At 41.9% G+C, this 9,792-nt stretch overlaps 1 long non-coding RNA gene across 1 annotated transcript; it reads right to left on the reverse strand.

The window, feature by feature from the left end:
* Positions 1 to 55: 55 nt before the first annotated feature.
* LOC147999353 (uncharacterized) lies at positions 56 to 7,723 on the reverse strand. Its single transcript, XR_015643561.1, has 5 exons — positions 7,618 to 7,723; positions 7,328 to 7,497; positions 7,084 to 7,163; positions 6,419 to 6,503; positions 56 to 3,322 (listed from the first exon to the last, which is right to left on the reverse strand). It is a non-coding gene; the product is annotated as an uncharacterized LOC147999353 (long non-coding RNA).
* Between the last annotated feature and the right edge of the window lie 2,069 nt (positions 7,724 to 9,792).

Consider the following 9,792-nt stretch of genomic DNA (forward strand, 5'->3'; position numbering starts at 1 on the left):
CTATGAGTTACAATTCTGTAGGAACTGATTTAGAAAGGAGCAGCACATAGAATTCTTTTTTTTTTTAAGATTTATTTTATTTATTCCATGTATGTAAGTACACTGTTGCTGTCTTCAGACACACCTGAAGGGGACATCGGATCCCATTATGGATGGTTCTGAGCCACCATGTGGTTGCTGGGATTTGAACTCAGGACCTCTGGAAGAGCAGTCAGTGCTCTTAACCGCTGAGCCATCTCTCCAGCCCAGCACATACAATTCTTAACCGTTGCTTTCACTCACCAACTCCCTCATTCTGCACACTACCAACTCCTAGTAGGTCCAAGATGGCGTTCACATATGCCACCATGTTCCTGCCTAAATCACAGTCTTCATAGAGGTGCTCGCTGCCATTGAATGAGCGGGAAAGTGTTACCACAGCAAGACACAGTGCCTGGACCAGTGCTCTCTCATCTCAGTTGGATTCTGATGATACTTTTTCAGAAGTTTTATCTACCGCCATCTTCTCTGCACCATTTAACACAATGAGGTGTGAGTCCAACAGAAGATGTCTAAAGTCCCTACTCTAACAACTGTCAATATCTCTGAGGTAATAAGGTAATTAACCCGATGGAAAGATACCGTATATATTCATAGATCAGGAAACTCAGTATTGATAAGGTGACAATTCTTGCTGTGCTGATCTACAAACTCAAAATCAATTTAATCAGAATCTCGCTATAATGTTTTTAAAAACCTGAATATGGTAATCCAATTCTAAAACGTACGTGAAAAATCAGAAGCTGGAACAAAATGTAATGGCATGCTTGTATGCAAACACCATCATCAAACCCAATACATTTCATGCTAGTTTTAAGAAGTGAATCCACTTGGGGGGATCAAGGACACCAGGAGAACACAGCCCACATAATCAACTGTACAGGATTCACAGATGCTGACAAAGACTGAAGCAGCAATCTCAAAGCCTGCATTGGTCTGTACTAGGTCCTTTGCATACATGCTGTGGGTGTTTAGCTTGGGGTGTTTGTGGGTTAGCAAATGACTCTCACTTTTTTTGCCTACTCTTGGGACTCTGACTCTCCTACTGTGCTGTTTCATCCCATCTTGATATGAATGTCTCCACCCAGTCTAACTGCATCTTCCTAGGCCTTGTTTTGTTGATATCACTGGAAGGCCTGCTCTTTTTTGAAGGGAAATGGAGGAGCAGTGGATACAGGCGAGAGGAGATGTGAGAGGTGGGAACTGGGAGGAGTAGAAGAGGAGGCTGCCTTTGGGATGTATTATATGAGAGAAGAATAAAGAAAACTTTTAAAATTCCTTTGTATTAATATAAACAAACGAAATAAAACAAAATTAATATTAAATTAGAAAGAAAATATGATATGGATGGGTTACTTTTCTGATGAGATTTACTGTCATAAGAAGTTAGTTGTTGGCAAATGTATAATAAGCACAGAGATTAGTGGAAAAGACTAAAGATATCAGAAACGCATGCATGCACATGAGCAAAGCCAAGAGTTTCTCTTTAGAAGTTTTAAGGCCATTTAAAGGAACAAAGATGGTCGTCAGAATAGAGAATCTTAAATCAATACAATTTTAGTTGAAACAAAAAAGAACATTAAGCTTCACTCCACACTATTCATTAAAATTAACACAAATATGAAGGGAAATGTAAAATCTAAAACTAGAGGGTTCTTGGGGAAAACTCTTTGAGACTTTTATCCACACATGTATTTCTAAGAAACACAAAGAGAGGAAACCAGAAAAAGTTGACAATCCATAAAATTAGAATGCATTTCAGGGGATACTTTGAAGAGAACACTAAGACAGCTCCAACGAGGAGGGGCATTGTCACACGCATTTTACTCCAAAGATTGATGTCCAGAACTTATGATGAACTTGAACTGGATAGCAAGGAGATTGAAAATCTGACTTTTTAAATATAGCCAGACTTCTTTTATTTGATTCTTTAGCTACTTTTAAGAGAGAGTTTCACTATTTGTCCCTGGTTATCTTGAAACTCATCACATAAAACAGGCTGTCCTCACAAAGATCCTCCTGCCTCTGCCTCCCGAGTGTTGGGATTAAAAACATGGGCCACTGCACCCTGGGGAAAAAGTTCAGATGCTTCAATAAAGAAGACATAAAAACATTTAATCAAATGTCACTCCCACCCACCACTGTTTTTCAGAGAGTTTCATTTTACAACTCTAACAAGAAATCATAAGTCATATGTCCTGTGGATACAACACTGCTCAGTGGTGGCACTCTAGAAACCCATGTGGCCATTTTTTTTGGAAAGGGAAGCTCATCTGTGATACAGCCATTTTAGTTCCAGGCATTCATTGAAGAGAAGTGAAGGAGTCTGTCTGCACAAACGCTTTTCATGAAGGTTACAGCAAGTTTGTTACAACCGGAAACTGGCAAGTTGGACAAAATCTTCCTCGTTTAAAAGAAATTCACTTTTGCCATAGTATGGGTTGATCTCGAGAATATCATAAGGTGGATGTGGAGGGAAAGATGGATTATAAAGATGATTATACAAAGCGGGGGGTGGAAATATATTATATTGATTGAGGGGATGGTTTGGAGGTTCTTATGTACAAACACTCCCCATGTTGTGTTTTTAAAAGCTAAATTTGTTGTACATAAATCTTAACTCATCCAGGGTCAAAGAAAAAGCACAAATTGCCAACACTCTCTTGTCTGAAATATAAAAAAGATAATGCTGGTAAGCAAATGTTTAAGGCAAAGCTCTCTGAAATTTCACCCCATAGACCTTTCCGTTCTCAAGTCCCACTGAACTCTTCCCACTCTAGTCTACAGTTCTGCTCCATCTCCCCTTGGCCATGGGCCCCCTCCTGCCATCCGTGGAGTCCCTGTTTTGCTTAACTCCAGTTTATTTTTTGTGGTTTGTGGCACCCTTGCTCACTGCTGTCCTTTTATCAATGGTCCTACAGTTATGATCAAGACATCGCACCAAAACTGCCCAGCACTAGAGCTGCCTGCACTGTGAACAAGGTTGAAAATAGTGCAATCACTTTGAAGAGTCTGGTATTTTCTCCAGTGCAGGTGTCTGTGGCCTCCTCTTCCTCTTCCTCTTCTTCTCTTGCTCTTCTTCTCTTCCTCTTCCTCTTCCTCTTCATCCCTCCCTCTCCTCCTCTTACGTCTTAAGTGGACTACAATGCCTAAAGGGACAGAAGCCACCTTGCAAACAGACCACAAAAGCAACATGCTAGGGGAAGTAAAGGAAAGTCTCAGAAGAGCCTGGCAGCTGGTAGTGCCATTGAGGAGGGTGACGTTCCCACTGTTTTTTTTTTTCCTAAGAAAGATAGATGGCATTATTAGAGAAAAAAATCTTAGTTGGGAGTTATTTCACAAAATTTATTGGGAGAAGAAAAGACTGTAGAATATATGCCAGTATTCCAGATCAAAGTTAGTTCCAAAATGCTCACCCCACCCACGGGCAGATCATATTTACAGCCAGCAGAGAGGAAATGACCCACAGAAGCAACTTGGACGTTGCTGATTAGCAGCTGCTAGTCTGTGGTTGGCTGAAACTCAGCTGCTGTGAAAGGCTGCAACTCAGTTGCTTTGTTACCAGGGTATATCTACTCTTAGCTAGGTTACAGTGAGTCTTTACTTCAAGCTAGGAAACCTTTCAGAGGTATGGACATTGTTTTGACCCATACTTTACAGACCAAGCCCAGCGACTCGGTTTAACCAGATGATCAGTTGAGTTTGTCTGATTGTTATCCAATCAGTTCCAGATGCATTGCTTATAAATCTGTCTCCCTCAACAATCACATCCCCACCTGGGACACACTCCCTTTCTGTCTGCATCACTTAATGCTTTACAAGACAGAGCAGGTACCCTGTGCTGTGATAGTCCAGGCACATGCTTGACTTCTCCAGTCTAGCTGTTAGAGCCCTGGCCCCTCCTGCTCCTCTTACTTGAGGGTCCAGAAGCTGAGCTCAAGCATGGAGTCAAAGCCTGGGCAATGAGTTGGTAAGGATAAGGGCTTATGGTCAGTCCTCTTGCCTCAACCACTTTTTAACCACTGGCAGGCACTTGACCCCCAAGATTGCATTATCCAGCATTATAGGTTTGATATTAATCTTTGTCTTTGAAGACTGTCCAGCTATTGGATAAGATAATGCATGAAATTGATGAATCCAGTCATAAGTCAATGATGATATGGTACAAAAGATCCGCCTTCCTTTTATGTTACTTCCTACCCATAACTGTCATGGGGTCTGTGGAGGAGTAATTCAGACAACCCAAGCCCACACTCTCCCATAGGGTACAAGTAAATCACGTGGGAATTGACAATGGCAATAAAACATATGGAGAAGATGCTGCTGTCTTCCTTACTGGTCCTTACCCTGGGCAGTTGCTTCCATAGCTGAGCAGATGAGTTAGCAAACTCCTTAAAAGCCCTGGAGTACAAGTTTCTTTATCATTCCAAAGGCAGGGACCACTGATCAGGGATGATGCCAAAGCCAGCATCACCCACAGGCAGGCAGGTCATCCTTACAGGCTTGGTACTAGGTCAGGAAGTTCTTTCAGTGGTTTCAGTAGCCAGGTCGCAAAAGTTGGCCTAATGCTGATTGGGTAAAATCAAGTTACAGGCCAGCTCTCATGCCATGGAGCCTTGTCATTCTTACATGTATACAATGGGAACACTACCATATTCTCTCTGGCTTTGGGTCTCAGCTGAGATTTTACTGGTCCCTATTTCTGGGGCAGATCTTGGTACTCTCCTAATAGGCTGGGCCGTCCTGTTGATACCATGATAATAATATCCTTTGCTTCTTTAGGATACCTGCTAAGTTATTTTTGTAGTTCATTAAACTTTGTTGAAAAATCCAATTTGAAAGACATTTGATTCCAGAAAAAAAAAGTTGAATCAAACACGCTTTGTTTACATAATACATTATAATGTATTATATACTTTATAATTATGTATTCATTTCACCAATCTTCTCTCGGCACCTATTCTGTCTGTCCCATGTATTGTATGACTTGGTTCCTACTATAATAATTTGTGATCTTTGATGGACCTAATCCCACAATCACCCTCAAGAAGGAAAATCTCTGACGTCTCTAGAGTTGGGCAGGTAAGGGCAATGTGCCAGTTTTATAGAATTATGAAGAAGCCTTTTCAACCAGGTTCGCTCGGCCCAAATTTGCTTACATGTGTTCCCCAATCAACCAAGCATGTAAAGCAAGTTGTTCTCTGAGCCTTGCCATACGATACAGTCCCATATATTATATTACACTTATAAATTACCACGAAGCCCTTATGAATTAAAAGATAATTAGTGGCTCAACACACACAAGACATTAAGCCCAAAGTGTCAAAAATGTCATGGAGGACCATAAATCATGGTCCGCTTGCATTGATCCCTTACAGAGTTAGTTTTTAAATCATCTCTTTAACACCTTGTAAATGTACAAACAGCCCCGGACCCAAGGGGAACTTTAATATGGTTTTCATACATATTTTAATTTCATCTCAAAGTGCTAGCTGCATAAAAATTAAGTCAAACTCACAAAAACTCATTGATTTCCACAGGATAAAGCCCATCTGTCCAAACCAATTGAGAGGCTTTCCAAAGCCATGAAGTCGGTCCCGCAACACTGAGGCCATTATGGGCGACCTGCGCTGGAGGGACTCTTGTGTCATTTTAAGAAGGCAATTTTGCTATATTTACTGTATTTAAATACAGCGCTACTCTGGGGGGAACAAAAGGCTCCCTGTGTAACTTTGCTGAAAGTAAACCAGGAGCTGTGAAAATAGAGACCTGTTCTGCAGCTGTGATTAATGTTCCTTTCTGCCAAAATCGAGCCTCCTTAACCAAGCTCATTTAATACAAAGTAAACGAATCTCACTCTTTGGATTTGATCCTCTGCGTAAACCCCCTAGATAAGGCTCTCCCCGTGAATGGCTTTTCATTCTAAACAAAGGATGTTTTGATAGAAAGGTCACTGCTAAAGCCCTTTATATTGTGATACAGGGAAGGGAAATGACATATTAACGGCCACCCATGGCACGGTGGTCTGGACTAGGGGCACACATGGAGCAGAGCCCATTCGGAAGTTGGAGACGCCCTGGTCTGCTTTCAAATTTCTCTTCCAAAAGACACTCGAGTACATTAAGTGAACTGGACCCATCATTCTGTGTCTTCCAGGAAGCTGAGGGGTTCCACTGCTCAACTAAGTGCATCACCTCAGACTAATTGCCAAACACAGAGGTGAACAGTCCACCCCTGCCCTTGAATAGGACAAATGTCCCTTCTACAGTGGACATGGGACAGGAGGGTTTTCCTGAACCGCAGCAGACTGCACTAGCCTTTAATCACGAGAGCAATAGCAGGGAAACTTAACTCCTAGAAAAGGTTTCGAGTGACTTACAGTTTTAGGACTCACGTTCGTCATCAAGTGCATCCATAGCTTTTAGGCCTCTTGTGGGAAGTTGAATGGCAAGGGCAGAAATCTCCTGGCAAGGGTGTAAAGGAAAGACCTAGGGTTTGGGCATCCCAGAATCCCCTAGGAGAGACATGCTTCCAATAGTCTAAGAACCTCCTACGGGAATTGGGGATTTAGCTCAGTGGTAGAGCGCTTGCCTAGCAAGCGCAAGGTCCTGGGTTCAGTCCCCAGCTCCAAAAAAAAAGAAAAAAAAAAAAAAAAAACTCCTACAGCTGCTACTTCTGAATAGCATTTCCTAGGAGACAAGGATTTCATGGGTCTTTGGGGACGTTCAACATCCATATTCTAGCAGCCTCCTGCATTGTCTTGCCCAGTTGGTTTGGAATTTGTACAGAAAGCCAAGTGGGTGACATAAGCCGCCCTCTTTCTCCCCAACCCTTGTTACTTTTTTTGCTTTCTGAATATTTTATAGTAATTCAGCTTAGGAAGTAAGATGTAATTAGTAATTATATCTTATGGTAAAGCTAATTTCCTTAGTGGGAACATCTCATTCTTCCAGGAAGTCCTTGTTTGTTATGGGAAAGACAAAGGGGGAAAAGCAAATTCTGGTAATGTTCTCATTTGCTCACTTTTTCTATTCATTTACTTACCAGATCTTTCTTGAGTTAGGTTCTAGATATTCAGAGACCTCGTAGATATGCAGGACTGATGTCAGTCCTTGTCACAGGGCCTGAAGGAGGTGGAGATAAAAGCAGAGAAACCAGGGGACAACTGGGCTGCAGGTGAACCTTTGGCATCTGTAGACAGATTGGCAGCCTCCAGCCATCGTCTCGCCCCTCTGGGCCACTGACCATCTGACTCAGAGAGAGAAGTGGATGGTAGTTTGGTACTTACTGTCTCAAGATGTGCACAGAATGCTAGGGAGTCCTCTCTGCCATGTCCTCCAGGAGGAAAGGTGCGGGAAGATAATAGAGTAGTCAGGTGTTCTCAACAAGTCAGGTCTGAACTCAAGTGTTTCTTGGAAGGCTGGCTGGCACCATAGCTCCCCCTCCTGGTGGGATGTTCTGTGATGATCACCCGAAAAAACAAAACATGGTGAAGCAGGAGCGATGTAAGTCATTTCCAGGGAACAGCAGATCTCCCACCAACATTTCGGGAGAGGATACACTTCATTTCCCTCTTACCTAAGAGGTTCAGTAGTTTCAGGACCTGAGCAAAGCTATTTATCTATGAGCAACAAGAAGGAAGAGGGTCAGTCCACACCCAGTCTAGTGAACCTTTTACTGCCCTGCTTTTCTGCCTTGACAGTTTATGAGTCAGTCAACAAACAATAAATCCTCACTAGCATGGCACTAAATAGAGAGAACAAAGGGTTTGCCTTGCACAGCACTAGTGAACCTCTTCATAAACTGTAGGGCACCAGAAAAACAGAAAACATCATAGGCTAGACGCCTGGCGAAGAACTTAGTAACACAGAGCAGAAAGCAATATAAACCAACAGAAATGCTTACAAATGGCTAAATTTGGTACACAAAGAATCTCTCAACCCAATTTATCCTGCTAGAAGCCCACATGTTACTCTGTGTTCTTCAGTTTTTATGAAAGCACCACGGTCACTGGGATCATTTGAGTAGCATTAATTGCTTGGACATGTACTACTTCTAAGAAAGGATCTAATAATCTCTTGATTACTATTTTAAAATTCAAATGTTATACAGATTTTTAAAATAGAAATCTTTTTCAGCTATATACCTGACAAGAGGCTAAAATCTATAATATACAAAGAACTCTCCAAACTAAACAACAAGAAAACAAATAAGCCAATCAAAGAGCAGCTAAGGGACCAACTAGAGAGTTCTTTTAAAAAGAACTACAAATGGCTACTGTGGTGGTTTGAATATGCTTGGACCAGGGAGTGGAGAATTAGAAAGTATAGCTTTGTTAGAGTAGGTGTGATCTCAGTGGAGGAAGTGTGTCACTGTGGGGGTGGACTTTGAGACTCTCTTCCTAGCTGCCTGGAAGTCTGCTCCTGACTTCCTTTGAATAAAGATGTAGAACTCTTATCTCCTCCTGCACCATGCCTGCCTGGATGCTGCCATGTTCCCTCCCGCCTTGATGATAATGGACTGAACCTCAGAACCTGTAAGCCAGCCCCAATTAAATGTCTTCTGTAGGTTAATTCACATTATGCAGATGAAGGGAGGTAGAGGATAGAAAGAGGCCTGTCATTGGATGAGAAGGAATGATGGGCAGGAGAAAAGTTTAGACAGGAGGAGGTCAGAGCAAGAGGAGAGGAGCAGACGAGAGAACATGGAGGTGGATGTTAAGATTTCTCTCTGTACATTTACAGGTTGTTATGACTATTCTTAAGGGGTGGGTGTGTACAAGATTTTGTATGTCTAGATGAACAAATTATATCTTATCTAGGTGAGCGATTTATATCTTTATCAATTGGTTGTAAGTTAATCGTGTGGATGTATTGTACATTGAGTTTTAACATATAAATCTGGTTGCCGGGTTACAGTCTGTTGAGTTAGGTCTTTACTAGATTGTTGGGAGTGTGAACAGAGTCTGTGACAGCTAAGCTATAGAATGCTTGGGGCTAGCGCAATGTGTATATCAGGCATGGTAAAAATCCACCAAGGGGACAGTGTGTGAAAACAGTAAGAGAGAAACTGGCAGAGCGTGCAAATCCACACAGAGTGGGAACTCTCGGGAACCAGGACATGTGCCCCCTTTTAATTATACCACAATAGTTGGTGTGCTTGGGTGCCTTTTTAAAAATTTTATTCCAACAGTCTTCCTTTATAATAGTTGCCTTGCCTATGGTGTCTCTTCAGAGCAATAAAAACCCTAAGACAGCCACTATCGCTTCTTGGCCTTTTGGCTAAGATCAAGTGTAAACATTTTTCAGTGTGTTCATCATCCTTAGGCATAAGAGAGATTCAGCTTCGAACTACTTTGCGGTCATCCCAATCAGAATGGCTGTCGTCAAGAAAACAGATGACTATGAAGGGCAGGGAGTATGTGAGGAAAGAGAAAAACTTACCTGCTGCTGATGGAAGCGTAATCTGGTGCACCCGATGTGAAAGATCAGTGTGAAGAAATTTACAGAACCTAAAAGCAGAACCTACTGTCATAAGACGCAATCATGCCAGCCCTGGACAAATACCCAAAGGATACCTACCTGTGTTCACTGCTGCCCTGGTCACCATGGGCAGGAAATGAATCACCCTAGTTGTCCATTAACTGGTGAATAAAGGATGACCTTATACAACAGAATCGTATTCAGTCATAAAGAAAATGAAATTATTAAATTTGCAGGAAAAAAGACAGAAGTGGCAAATATTATGTTAAGT

Source organism: Rattus norvegicus, chromosome 19 (assembly GCF_021556685.1).
Source record: "Rattus norvegicus strain SHRSP/BbbUtx chromosome 19, alternate assembly SHRSP_T2T, whole genome shotgun sequence".
NCBI classification, from domain to species: domain Eukaryota; kingdom Metazoa; phylum Chordata; class Mammalia; order Rodentia; family Muridae; genus Rattus; species Rattus norvegicus.